Below are 14,931 nucleotides of genomic sequence, written 5' to 3' on the forward strand. Positions count from 1 at the left end.
ATGATCAGAATCAATTAATATAGGAACATTTTGCTTCATCAATGTTGTTCATAGCACGTTGGTTTTCAAAGTTTTAATTAACCCATTGCAGTAGATCTTCTTTGATAACATAAATTTTCTAAACCTAAAATGTTACTTTTCTTGAAGTGACTATGTGCTGTTAAATGAATCAGCATATTTTAGAGCACTTTGGACTATACTAGGCATTTGTTATATACTCTGTATATGTAAGATATTACTGTTTAAAAATATTTCTGGGGTTAGAGAAATAGCTTTGTGATTAAGAGCACCTGTTATACTTGCAGAGGACCTGGGATTTCATAACAACACCCATAACAAATGCCTTACAATTTCCTGTGGCTCCAGTTCTAGGGGATTTGATGTCTTATTCTTGTTTTCGAGGATACAAGGCATGTAAACAATGCACATACATAGATGCAGACATTCAAACAAACATATGAAATAAATATGAACAAATCTTAAAATTATCTTTGTTGTTGATGTCATGGCACATTCATAAGAACTTTTACATATATATTTAAAGACTTCAGAGACTTGTTTTGTGAAAAAATAAACTCAATTTTTCATCTAATCATTATTTATAATAAGATGCCCAAGGAAAATATGGTAACTTTCTAAAAGTAATTTAATATAAAAATTCTGAGGTAAAATTTAATACTATAACTTATGATATATCAGAGTCTGTATTTAAGGTCTTCATATGCCATAAAATCTTTATGACCAAAAGTTGTAATACTGTTATTATTTCCTAAATGATTTGATGTTGGTATTGTGGTACATGTTACAGGACTTGCTTTCTTCTGCCATGGTCTGGTGAGTTAATTAGGTCTAATTCTTCATGTTCTGCCTTAGCCTTTCTTCAAGATTAGATCAAAACATGCAGTCTTGCAGCCACAGTCTCTGATGCATTAGTTCAAAAAGTGGTGTAGTATCACATTTGTCATTTGTTTTGTCAAGCTGTACAGGCAAAGGACATCACAGTTAAAATGCAGAAAGGAAAATAACTCTAGCTAAGCAACTGAAGCCTGCACTGTCACAGATAGGAACACGGGATCATAGGTAACCAGATCAAAGTCTGGACTGGTTCCAGTACAACCCTGGAGTAGTGGTTCTTAACCTGTGCATCGAAAGCCCTTTGGCAAACTATTATTTCAAAAAAAATACTTACATTACAATTCATAACACCTGCAAATTTACAGTTATGAAGTAGCAATTAAAATAATTTTACAATTGAGGGTTACCACAACATGAAGAACTGTATTAAATGGTCACACTATTAGGAAATTTGAGAACCACTGCCCTGGATGAGTATATGCTAAGACATTTTAGGGATGATATAGTTACCAATATAAAAAATACATGTCAAAAATTACCAAAAACAAAAGAATTGGTTTTCTGTTTGTTATTACTTTAGCCAGGTGGTGGTGGCACAGAAGGCAGAGGCAGGCGGATCTCTGTGAGTTCAAGGCCAGCCTGGTCTACAGAGCAAGATCCATGAAAGGCGCAAAGCTACACAGAGAAACTCCATCTCGGAAAAAAAAAAAAAAAAAAAAAAAAAGAAAAGAAATAAATAATAGATCTGATGGTGTGTCTTCATCAGGGATAGACCAATATCAAAAAGTGGAGAGGTCTTTTAGTTCAAGTGCAAAAAGGCCAAAAATCTAGTCTCCATATATGAAACCTCTTAGGCAGGATGAGTTATTTCTTTTTGGGAGAAGATCAATCTTTTAGTGATGGTAAATGTTGATGTTACCACCAGAAACCATCATGGAAAAATATAGAATGGTGTTTGAAAAAATAAAAAAGTCTAGGTTTTCCATGGTGTCATCAAGTTGACACATAAGAGACAAATTACAGTTGTTTCTGGACAAACCCTGTTATATTAGGAGATGGAAAATAGTCTATAATATACAGTAACATATAGAATTAGCTAAGATGATGAAAAGGAGAATAACATAGGAAGATTGATTTGTGGTGATGGTATGATAATGCATTCAGGATGGGATGCATAGAATGCACTGATACTTTTAAGCTGATAAATTCTAGAAGTACCAAGAAACATTATTTAGAAGCTCACAAGAGATATTGATACTAAAGTTAGATGATTTAAATTATGAGACTGCAGATATCAATGTAAGCACAATGATAAGAAATATTTCTTGGAAAAGACCAAAGTTAAAGACAAAAAAGCAAGAACTGAGATATTTTAGTATGTAGAGGCTAAGTAAAAAAAAAAAAAAAAAAAAAGAACATGAATAGTAACTAAGAATCATGAGTGACACTGGAGAATGAAGTCTAATAAAGAACAAGTTAATGAAATATCTCCAAAAGTCTTTCTATCAAGACCAAATGGATGGGGAAGATGAGATAGTAGATAACTGAGCATTAGCAATTACAGATTCCACTAGCCAATCACTATTGAACACATTGAAAATACTTTCTATAAATTTGTTACGTATACTCCAGGTAGATATGCTTTAGCATGTCTACAAATTCTTTCTTCAATTCTACAGTGAACTGAATATTTGTGGTCTGTATAAAAATAGAAAGTATGAACACAATAATTTTAAAATCTTGCTAAAATCATGAAAATCACAACTAAGTAGGAAAGCCATTAACAGAAAATGGAATTAACACTTATAGAGAGCATAAACTACATAAAACTCTTTAGGAATATGTACCGTACTGTATACAAAATAATAATGTCAGATTTTTTAAGTGCTCCTAAACTATTGCAATTTCAATGAAATGTGCTCAAAAATCAAAGTCTGAATGTTTTTTGTTGAGAAATGTTAACTTAATCCTTTAACTGATGTGGGTAAAAACTAATGACTAAGCTGACAAAAAAAAAACAGTTTAAAAAGCTGGATACATGTGAATGGATTTGCATTACTATATATAAAAATGTATACCGTCAAGGTTGTTTCCAGGACCTGGCTATTACAAATAGAGCTGCTATGAACACAACTGAGGAAGTGTCCTTGTGGTATGATTGAGAATCCTTTGAGAATATGCCCAAGAGTGGTATAGCTGGGTCTTGTGGTAAATTGATTCCCAGTTTCTGAGAAACCACCATATTGGTTTACTTGTAATAGCCAGAACTTGGAAACAACCTAGATGTCCCTCAAATGAGAAATGGATAAAGAAAATGTGGTATGTATACACAATGGAATATTGCTCAACTGTCAAAAAAAATGACATCATGAAATTCGCAGGCCAGTGGATAGAACTAGGAAAAAAATCCTGAGTGAGGTAACCTACACCCCAAAAGAAAAACATGGCATGTACTCACCCATAAGTAGAAATTATCTGTAAAATAAAGGATAGCTATGCTACAATCCACAGATCTAGAGAGACTAGGTAATAAGGAGTACCCAGGGAAGATACCCAGATCTCACTGGGAAAGGGAAAGAGAATAACTTTTTTTTTTGTGGAGCTGAGTATCAAACCCAGGGCTTTGCACTTGCTAGGCAAGCACTCTACCACTGAGCTAAATCCCCAACCTCCCCCACTTTTTGTGGAAAGTTTTTTTTTTTTTAATTTTTCGAGACAGGGTTTTTCTGTGTAGCTTTGTGCCTTTCCTGGATCTCACTCTGTAGACCAGGCTGGCCTCAAACTCACAAAGATCCGCCTGCCTCTGCCTTCCAAGTGCTGGGATTAAAGGCGTACACCACCACTGCCCTGGAATAACTTTTTGTGAGTGGCTGGTGGGGATGGGAACATGAGGGATCAGATTGGAAGGTGAGGGAGAGGGAGGCTACTGAAAGAGACTACTGGAAAAGGGAAGCATTTTGGGGTCAGGTAGAAATCTGATGCAAGGAAATCTACAAGGAATCCACAAGGATGACCCAGCTAAGACTCCTAGCAGTAGTGGATATGTAGACTGAACTGATCATCTCCTATGACCAGGCAAGACTTCAAGTAGAGGAATTGAGAAATCTACTCAGCTATATAACCTTAAATGTAGTCTGTTCTGCCTATGGGATGTACTGGGGTTAGTGTGGACTAGAGATTAGGGGAGTGGCCAATCAATGACTGGTCTAGCTTAAAACCCATGCCAGAAGAGGAAGGCCACCATTGACCATGCCTGGAACACCAGGACCCACAGGCTGGGTGAACCAGAGACCTAGGATAGAACCAAACATGACTGAAGAAAAAAAGTCAATGTAATGACACTAATGATATTCTGCTCTACTTAGAGATTGGTGCCTAGCCCACTTGTTATCAGAGAGGCTTCATCCAGCAACTGATGGAAACGGATGCTGACCCACAGGCAAACATTAGGTGATGCTGAGAGAATCCTGAAGAAGAGAGGGATAAAGGATTATGGGAACCAAAGGAGTCAAGGACAGCACAAGAAAACCCATAGAATCAACTAATCTTGGCTCACTGGGGCTCAGAGAAACTGAAATGACAGTCATGGAGTGTTGCTAGAGTTTTCCTGCCTTGCCCACAGTCAGGACAAATCTTTGTCACCCGCCAGTCCCACAGCCGCTCAGACCCAACCAACTAAACACAGAGACTTGTATTGCTTACAAACTGTATGGCCGTGGCAGGCTTCTTGTTAACTGTTCTTTTATCTTAAATTAACCCATTTTTATAAATCTATACCTTGCCACGTGGCTGGTGGCTTACCGGTATCTTTACATGCTGCTTGTCCTGGCGGTGGCTGCAGTGTCTCTCCCTCCTTCTTCCTGTTTCCCCAATTCTCCTCTCTCCTTGTCCCACCTATACTTCCTGCCTGGTCACTGGCCATCAGTGTTTTATTTATATAGAGTGATATCCACAGCACTTCCCTTTTCTTTTTTTTTTAAAAAAAGGAAGGTTTTAACTTTAACATGGTAAAATTACATATAACAAAACAATTATCGAGCAAGAATTGCAGCTACAATATTAAAGAAGATGTTCTATCTATCTTATATTTGTGAGTTTAAGGTTTTATATCTACCTTATCTTTTATCATAACTGAGGAAATTACAACTATTTAGTCTTTAACCACATCAAAGACCTCAGAAGGAACATAATGGTACCTGAGAAATGGTAGATGGATGCAAGCAACTTTCGGGAATCTTGCAAGAGTAGACCAAGACAGCTGGCAGCCTGGACAGTCACCTAATGTTTCTCAGCATTGTTGGTGTGTTCAAATTGGCTACAGGCCTAGAGATCTGACAGACCATTTTGAGAAGCAGGATTTCTGAAAGACCATCTTACCCTGTCTTGGCAGAGTACAGTGGTCGCTTTCCTTGTGTCCCACTTGTCCAGAAAGGACAGCATTGCATTTGTACTGTCAGCCATCAAGGCATGGGCAGTTCTTTGCCCAGTAGGCCATTTTGTGCCAAAAAGACAAACTTCCAAATGGAAATGTCTTAGAAGCCCAACATTCTCTCGGGATCAATTGGTGTAGCCAGGAGCAATTGTGTCTCACGTCAACAGAATTCTAAGTTATTTAAATGCCATATTCTCTAGGTCTATGAAGTGTTTGAAGATTACCTATCTAGCTGAAATATATCTATGTATACCTAGAAGACTTAACTAACATGGTTACAAATATGATTATCATAGATGACTAATTATTAATCTATTTTTAATTATCCATTACAATTTTAAATGAGTTACATAAACATAATACCACAAACAAGAATAGAAATATATATATATATATATATAGTATAACAAAATTAACTTCAAGTTTGCATCAATAAACTAAAATCTATACCAATGTAAAACATTTTAAACAAGTTGTTCTTTAAAAGTAGGTTCATTAATCTACCTTTTTATCTTATCATCTCTATATCCTCCTATATATCTATATCATATCCCCTTTTCTTTTTTAGAAAGAGATCACATTTATAATCAACCTGTTTTAAATAAAAATATTGGTTTTTCTCTGTCCCACACCAGAGGGCTTTTCTGATTTGGGACACAAGAATCTCTTAACCATTTTTTTTTAAAGCAATATGTCTGGGTTTAGATGGGGAGTGAGCCAATTCCACCTCTAAAGCCAGCTTGGTATATTTGGGAATTTGGGCGTAGCATCTCTTACTACTTCCTGCTGGAGGGGCGCGCTGTATCTTATGGGGACGCAAAGAAAATTTTAGGCCTATGGGGTAGTCCGTGAGGCTGTATTGTGTGAACCAGTTGCCTTGAAACCGCTCTGGATGTTGGATCATCTGGGCCATGGTGTCATCAGAGACCTTTTAGGGGGTCTTGGCTAGTGAAACCTGATGTATCTTAGTCTGGAACAAATCCACAGTCTTTGACTTTCTGTGGAAACAAAAGCAGAACCTCTTTTCCAAAGTAACATATCCTTATAGCCAAATTTTGAAGTCAAGGTACCTTTAAAATATACATTTTGGCATAACTCAACAGCTTTTGTAATCAAATGTTTTTCTTCAGTTACGAATATCAAAGAGAACATAATCCAGATTCTCTATGTGGTAGCCATCTTTACGTGGCTTATTTTTTATATTTTACCTTGAGTCTATTGCTTTAAACTGCACCATTCTAAGACTGAAACGGCGCTGTGGCTGCTGGCTCTGCCCACTTTAGCTTCCCAACATGGCGGTGGTACATTTTCCGCCAGCTCTGGGAGCCATCAACTCTCAGAAATAGTGGGTCTAAGCTTCTATCAAGGCAGCGTGTAGCCCAGAAATCTTTTTTTCTTTCTTTCTTTTTTTTTTTAATACTAGTAAAGACTAAATCTACCACACAGCATAATGTGCCGCTGGCAGACGCCTCATTTCCGCCATACTGCTGGTCAAACGCACACTCCAGGAACCTGCCAGTGTTCAAACCCGCATTTTGAAGCATCTAGCTGCCAGTATGAGACATGAAGCAGGAACCTGGTTTTGGCTCTGCTTAGAATTGGTTATTAAATATTCTCAGGTTTAAGGTGGAAACTCGAGCCGTTGGGCGCCATTTGTTGCTAGAGTTTTCCTGCCTTGCCCTCAGTCAGGACAAATCTTTGTCACCCACCAGTCCCACAGCTGCTCAGACCCAACCAACTAAACACAGAGACTTGTATTGCTTACAAACTGTATGGCCGTGGCAGACCTCTTGTTAACTGTTCTTTTATCTTAAATTAACCCATTTTTATAAATCTATACCTTGCCACGTGGCTGGTGGCTTACCGGTATCTTTACATGCTGCTTGTCCTGGCGGTGGCTGCAGTGTCTCTCCCTCCTTCTTCCTGTTTCCCCAATTCTCCTCTCTCCTTGTCCCACCTATACTTCCTGCCTGGTCACTGGCCATCAGTGTTTTATTTATATAGAGTGATATCCACAGCAATGGAGCCTGCATGGGACTAACCTAAGCACTCTGCATATATGCTACAGTTGTGTAGCTTGGTCTTCTTGTGGGACTCCTAACAGTGGGAGCAGGGGCTGTTTCTGACTCCTCTGCTGGCTTTTGGGACCCTATTCCTACACTGGGTCCCCTTGCCCAGCCTTAAAACATGGGAAGGTGCTTAGTCTTATTGAAACTTGATATTCCATGTTTTGTTGATATCCATAGGAGGTTTAACCTTTCCGGAATAGAAATGGAGGAGTGGATTTGAGGTGTAGAAAAAGAGGAGGGTGGCAGGGAGAGACTGGAAAGAGAGGAGGGATGGGAAACTGATGCCAGGATGTTTAAAATATGTGTACCAGCAGCCATGATAATAGCAGTTAAGTGGGTACATGTGAATTATCATGAGCACTGTACAACCCATTTTCAAGAATCTACTTCTTCTATACTTCTTTCTATAAGGAAATGTACAGAAAATTGGAAAATTAGGGCCCAATAAAAAGATGAATAGGATAAGGGTTGGCATGGAAAGAACTTGGAATTCATCTGTCATGTGAAACACAATATGAATGTGTTTACTCCTGGATATGAAACTGAGCATTCATTTTGAAGAAAAATTCACTAGTTTAAGAAACAGGCATTATGTGCTAATAAATATGTTAGAATAAAACTGAGAAGATTGCTATTGGGAGAGATATTCAGATATGCTAAGGATAAGAACATGATTGAATATTCATGGGATGAGCCAGTGGAGCTTGAGAGCTAAAGACACAAAGGATGAATAATGCAGGAATCAAGGGCCAAGGAAATTTCCGGTGAGGTTGGACTTTGCTGGCAGATGGAACTCTGCTGAAGATGATGATGCTCATAGATTTTCACCTATGAATTGAGAAGTGAATGATAACCGAGTGAGGCTCCTACATTCTTAGGCCGAATCAAATCCCCTGCATTCTTCTTACTGACTATATAAAATCGAGAAATTTACGTATTCTTTTCAGTGTGCCAATGTCCTCATTAATTTAGTGGTAATAAAAAAAATAGAAACCAATTTAAAGAGTTGTTAAAAAGAGTAACAAAATGTACTTCAACAGTTCTGAGCAAAGTAAGTGTTTAACAAGGGTTGACAATTATTAGAATACCATGCTCCCTAAGAAACATGTTGGGGGTTTAGAAAAAAGGAAAAGGCAAACATTTTTAAAGAGAAAACAAAAAAAGTGCCTAGGATTAAGAATAATAGGAGCATTTGATTGTTGGATAGCTCCAGGATTCTAGTAGAATTTGGCAGCTATAAAAGTGTACTTTAAAAATTAAATAGAATCCTTCTATATTTATACAAATGAAAAATGATGGATTATAGTTAACCACTGCATAATTGTACTTAGCATTTGTTCTTTTCAGTCAATGTTGTGAGGTAGTTTACAATCATATCCTCATTTAACCTGAAAAAAAAAAAAAAACAAAGTGGGGTACAGAGAACAAATCAATCCAGTTTCCCAAATATATGTGTAGGCCATGGGAAACTCAACAAAGTATGCAGTTAAGTGGATTCTCTGGCATCTACTTAACAGCACCCACAGAAATCTGTTCAAACAGAGAAGCTAAGTCATTGTTTTGTTACAAACCTCTCCATGACCTTCTCTAGCATCCAACATCACACACCTTAATAACTTTCACAAGACCTTACAAGTTCTGGCATCTTGCTAAATCTCTGACCTCACACTGTTCTTCCTTCATTCACAGTGTACAAGTCACACTAATCTTGCTACTGCAGCAACATGCACCAAACTTCAGGATAGAGAAATAAAGCTCTTCTTAAAATTCTGTCAGCGTTGATGCAGTGTAAAGGATAAGTAAACTAAATGGAAATGAGTGATAAGAAACAGAAAACTTCTTGAAATCATAATATTTTAAGATAATTATTTTCACTGTATTTAGGTATTTTATTACTCTCAGTGTTCTTGACTAGCGCACTGTGGGTCATGCTGCTCCCGTTTCTGTAAATGGGAACTTTATTACTTCTCCATCTCCATTCTTGCAGCTGGAGGACAAAAATATGATGGCAGGTGCATTCCTGATGAGAGTCAACGTTTTCCAAAATTATTTGACCTCAATGGGAACAATGTTTCTCCGAAATATTTTGGGGAAGGCAGCAGGAGATACATTTCTACTAAATTTTTTTTTCTTTATTTTGATTAAAAATTAAAGTACCACATGAGCTAAAAATACAATCCAATTATTTAAATTCTTAAATAAATAGTAATAGAGAGTCTATTAGCTTAGCAATTCTAAAGGATTACTTCATGAGTTGAGGGTTTATTATTGAGTCTATTTGAAATGAAGAAATGTGTCTACCAATGACATTTAGTTAGGCTTTCATTTGGACAAGTTAATTATATTCAAGATAGATTGAAACCTAAAATAAGCATTGCAATATTGAGGTTACAGGCATTAATTTATTAATAGTAATTCATTGGGGAGGGGTGTGTGTTTCAAAGGATCAAGCTTCATTTGGGATATTTGGTTTTACCACTAAACTATTTCCCTACCCCAAAGGATGATGACTTAAGAACCCCAATAAACATAGTCACTGTAAGCATGAATAGAATAGCATGTGTATTCTAAAATTAAATTGTGATGTAAGCATTTTATTTAAACCTTATTAAAATATTTTTATTAAATAATATGCCCAATTTAGTCAGAGAGAGAAATGGCTTATGAACATATATTCATATGTTCTCAATACAGGTCTGAATAGGAATGGAGACACAGAAAGCTAGACAATGTATCATATCAGCCTTACAAAATGGAAGTAGTTCATGGTACAGATGAAGCTTGGAGAATGTAAGTAAGAAAAATAATGTGTTAGTTGCTGGGACAATAACCTGTGTATCTCAGTACTTTGGAATATATCCTGTGATCTCAATCCTTAAGAATGCAACCTATGTGTCTCAACCATTTTTCTAGTTTTACTTTCCGGATTCTCTGTAACCTGTGGTATTTATCTATATTTTCATGTGGACACACATATTATTTCACACAGAGATACAATTTACATTTGAGAAGATTCATACCTTTCAAATTAAAAATGAAAATAATCAGAGGACAGACACTATACAAATTGAGAGAAAATTATTTTATTTTATTTTGAACTTGCATCATACTACATAACAATTGCTGGCTTCAAACTTGCACCCTGCCATTCTCGCCCTGAGCAGTGACAGTCATTTAGATAATTTCAATGAGAAACTTACGAAGTTTAAAATTTCTATGTGACCTGAAATTCTGATAAGCAGCTCAACATGGATTTCCTTGTGTGCTTTTTATTTTTGACTTTATGTTTTTGTTTTTTTATCAGAGAAATGTTATGAGTTCCCATCTACAACAGGGTTGAGAACAATGAATTAAATGATTGCTCATAAAAGATCTTTGAGAACTCAGATACACAGCTTTTGTTTTTGGCATTCGTTTTGGTTTTACATCAGTGAAATACTAATAATTGTGTTCCTACCTACAATATGGTTGTGAACATGGAATTAATGATTACTCATAAAAGGTCTTTGAGCACTCAAGTATACTGCACAAATGCAATTCATTGCTCTCTTAATATCCACTGGAACCTAACAAAACAAAACACCGTCATATCAGCAAATCTTAGGCTCATACCTATAGGTAAGTATACTGTCATTAAAACAGTGCTTCTGTGTGCCAAGTATATGTTGTATCACTAGTTATCAAAATGACATGAAACTGATGGTTGCCAAACATAACCACATGCAAAGACATATTTTCTTTACAAATAAGTGTTATAAAAGCTTGCTGTAAAACTCAATGTAATTATATTCATTGGAAAAAGATTGACATAAACAAAAATGTAAATCCTGAACTATTAACAATATTCATGAACCAACTATTGATCCAGTTCTCTCTGAAGTACAGCCCTTCAAACACCTCTGATAGGCATTTGATGTGTAAGCACAGGATAATGAAAACAAAAAGGAGGAAGCAAAAAAGCATTGCTGCTATCCTGCAATCCTGCAACTTAATATGCAAGCTATGAAGCCTCCTCTAATGCTCTTATGACAGTGAATGTTTATCTTTGCTTGAGGAAGTTCATATCCATGTAATCCCACAACTCTCCACACAGAAAGATTTTCCATTCATAATGAATGGGAGCCTTGAATGTAATCAGCAATATTTATTGAATTATAGATTAATAAAACACATAAGAAGACATAGGGCTTATTTAGCCTCAAGTCTGCACGTTCTTCATTTGTTCACAATTCTTATAATGATGCCAAGTCTGCTGAAATATAGTGGTTGGAACAGAGTTTCTATGTCTACCTCATGTTGGTGACTTAACACATTAGCTAATAAAGAAACTGATTGATGGATGATCCACAAGCACATGTCAAACTTCAGAATTTCTTTTTATCTCCTCAACCAGGCCATACTAGTAAGATGAAAGATGATTTAAAATATCAAATATTCAACAAGTTATGTTTTTGATCAATAATTCTAAAGTCCTTGATCCAAGTGAAGTATTATTTGAAGAGACTTAATTCTTTTTAACTGTGTTGATTATAAAATAAGCTTTTCAGATGCAAGGCAGTGCCAGTGGCAAACCAAAGTAATATGAACACGTGTTTTAAAGACTTATGTTTTAGTTTGTAAATGTTGTGTATGTATGTGTGGGCGTGTATGTATACATGAGTGCAGATGCCCATGGAGACCAGAGATGTCAGTTCCTGAGGATTGGAGTTACAGGTGGTTGTGAGCCACCTAACATGGATACTGGGAATAGAATCTGATTCTTCTGAAAGACAGTATGTGCTCATAACTCTCTAGCCATCTGAAGATATATTTTTGCATTGCAGGCAGTAGCATTAATTCAAAAGTTAGAGAAAAGTGTTGTAAATTTTTATTGTGTCCTCATTTATGTAAAATATCATTTGCATTAGCATATTAAATATATTTTGGCAAATTAATTGTCAAAATATTTTATAGAAATGTATCAATATCTTTAGTATAAAAGAATTCTTACAATAATTTTTTCTTAACTACCTCTAAAATTTAGGTCATACTATCCACAAACATACTAATATATCAATAACAAACACAAATAAAACTTTAAAATATAAATTTATGTCCATTCTTATTCTTACATATGTATGTATGTGATGTGGTGATATTGTATTCCCCAAAATATTGAGCACCCTAATAAAATTATCTGGGGTCAGATAACAGAACAGCCACTAGATATAGAGGCCAGAAAATGGTGGCACACACACTTTAATCCTAGCATTCTGAAGGCAGAGATCCATTTGGATCTCTGTGCGTTCAAAGCCACACTGGAAACAGCTAGTCATGGTAACAAGAGCCTTTAATCCCGGGAAGTGATGGCAGAAAGCAGAAAGGTATATAAGACGTGATAACCAAGAACTAGAGAGAGACTGGTTATGCTTTTAGGCTTTAGAGCAGCAGTTCAGCTGAAATCTATTTGGATGAGGACACAGAGGCTTCCAGTTTGAGGAAACAGGATCATCTGAGGATTGGCAAGGGGAGGTAGCTAATAGGGCTTGTTCTTCTTCTCTGATCTTTCATGTTTACCCCATTATCTGGCTTCTGGATTTGTTTTTATTTTAAGACCCTTTGAGGATTCATGCTGCATATGGAAATATGTATTTTTATATAAGTATATGGGTATGTGGATATATGCAAATTTTCAGGAATTCTAAATTGATTTAAATGCTATCTTCATTGTTTTGAGCAAACAAATGTGGTTTCAAGAACACTAAAAGTTATTGATATTTGTTGATGAGTCAATATTACTCCATATGAATCTTTTTCTTGTAGAAGATACTCAAACTGAACACAGAAAGCAGAATATCTGTATATGAATATTTTATGTGTCAAATCACAGTTAAGTCAGTATGTTGTGCTGAACACTTCATAAGATATTTTAGTGCATCTTTCATCTTAATTGCTTATTTAACTTGAAATATATATATATATATATATATATATATATATATATATAGAGAGAGAGAGAGAGAGAGAGAGAGAGATTGATTCTTTAATATTTCAACTTTATATCTCTTTCCAAAATTTAGTTCTTAGACATGTAACAGTTTCAGCTTTTGTCTAAGGTTGATTTTATCTGGACAATATATGAGCTTATCCTTGCTCTTAAAAGAATTTAATTATTAGAAACTACTGTTAGATCTTGATTATATTTGCAAATACTTATTTGGCTAGGTAAATAAAATATACCCATGTTCAAAAAATTGAGTGTTTCAAAAGTCTTTTTGAAATATATGTAAAGAATATTAAACAAACAAAAATGATGTCACATTAGTTAAGGTCTGACCATTGTAGAACCAAACATAATTTCTACAACTTCTAGAAGTACATATTTAGTTTCCTAATTAGCTTGCAGGCTAAGAGATCATACAATCTTATACAGTTGAAATGATTTCTCCAAGTTTAATTCAAATCAGACTGAAAATACTTTGACATGAGTATCTTTATCAAAATATGCATGTGTTCTTGGAGATATTTTATACATATTTTATTAGTATTCAATTTTATTCTGAATGTACTGATTTGAATATTCTTACTATTTTACCATGTCTGGGTCAAATATTTATTTATAAACAATTATTTTATATCCAATGAGCTACAAATAGAAAAAATATGGTTCTAAAAGTTATCTCTAGTACTTGAATCATTGCTCATAGTTTATAAATCATTTAATAATAAATAATTAAATACAATTCATATTATAACACTCTAATCATTGAAATATCTACTACCATTTTCTAAATACTGATTAATATTGAAAACTTATAAGCATGGTTATATATAGCAATCATGTTTAAGATGATGATAAAAATACTTTGTCTAAATCTTTTAAAAATTTGAATTAAAAAATATTGTGTGTTTGTAGGTGTGCATACTTGCCTGTGGATGCTGAGGGCAGAAAGCTGCAGCTGTCTTCCTGTACCCTTCTCTGCCTTTTGAAGTTGGGTTTCTCAATGAACCTGGACATCATGTTTTTGGTAAGGCTGACATCACCAACCTCAGCAATCTTCCTTTCAATGCTGGAGTTGCAATCTTTCGAGAGACAACAGTTGTATTTATTTCCTGAATGCTTGGTGAAGAAATCTGGTCTTCATGCTTATAAAGCTAGTGCTCTTAACTTCTGAATCATCTCCCCAGTCAGAATATTTGGTCCTGAGAACAAACTCCATCAAACTTCAAATTCCAAGATGTAGCATGATGAGCATTAGTAATCTAAAACTAAGACACAGAAATGATCAGCAAATCAAAACTGTCAAAATGATGCCAAAATCAGAAAACCCCACCTGATCTTATTCTGCAGGTTGAAATTTAGGTCAGTAGCTGTTTACTTAGGATAATCAAGAGTCAAAAGAACTTGTCATCCAGTCAGCTCTAATCTATATTGCCTGTGAATCCCTCCGATAGGATCACAATAAGAGTATTAAGAAAATGACTGCCTTCTGCTACTGTTTGTCCTGTTATTGTTTTTGCCAACTTGATGACATAAGAGTTGTTCGTTAGAGGACCCTCTATTGAGAAAATTTTCCCATCAGATTGTCTGTAGGC

General features: G+C 35.5%; 1 long non-coding RNA gene across 1 annotated transcript in view; it reads left to right on the forward strand.

Moving 5' to 3' along the window:
* Positions 1-14,357, forward strand: part of LOC119086741 — a 28,563-nt gene extending 14,206 nt beyond the window's left edge. Inside the window, exons 3-4 of the long non-coding RNA XR_005090084.1 lie at positions 10,051-10,146; positions 14,252-14,357. This is a non-coding gene — a long non-coding RNA (uncharacterized LOC119086741). The remainder of the gene's footprint in view (positions 1-10,050; positions 10,147-14,251) is intronic.
* The last annotated feature ends 574 nt before the right edge of the window (positions 14,358-14,931 follow it).

The sequence above is a fragment of the Peromyscus leucopus genome, chromosome 16_21 (assembly GCF_004664715.2).
Source record: "Peromyscus leucopus breed LL Stock chromosome 16_21, UCI_PerLeu_2.1, whole genome shotgun sequence".
In the NCBI taxonomy this organism is placed as follows: Eukaryota; Metazoa; Chordata; class Mammalia; order Rodentia; family Cricetidae; genus Peromyscus; species Peromyscus leucopus.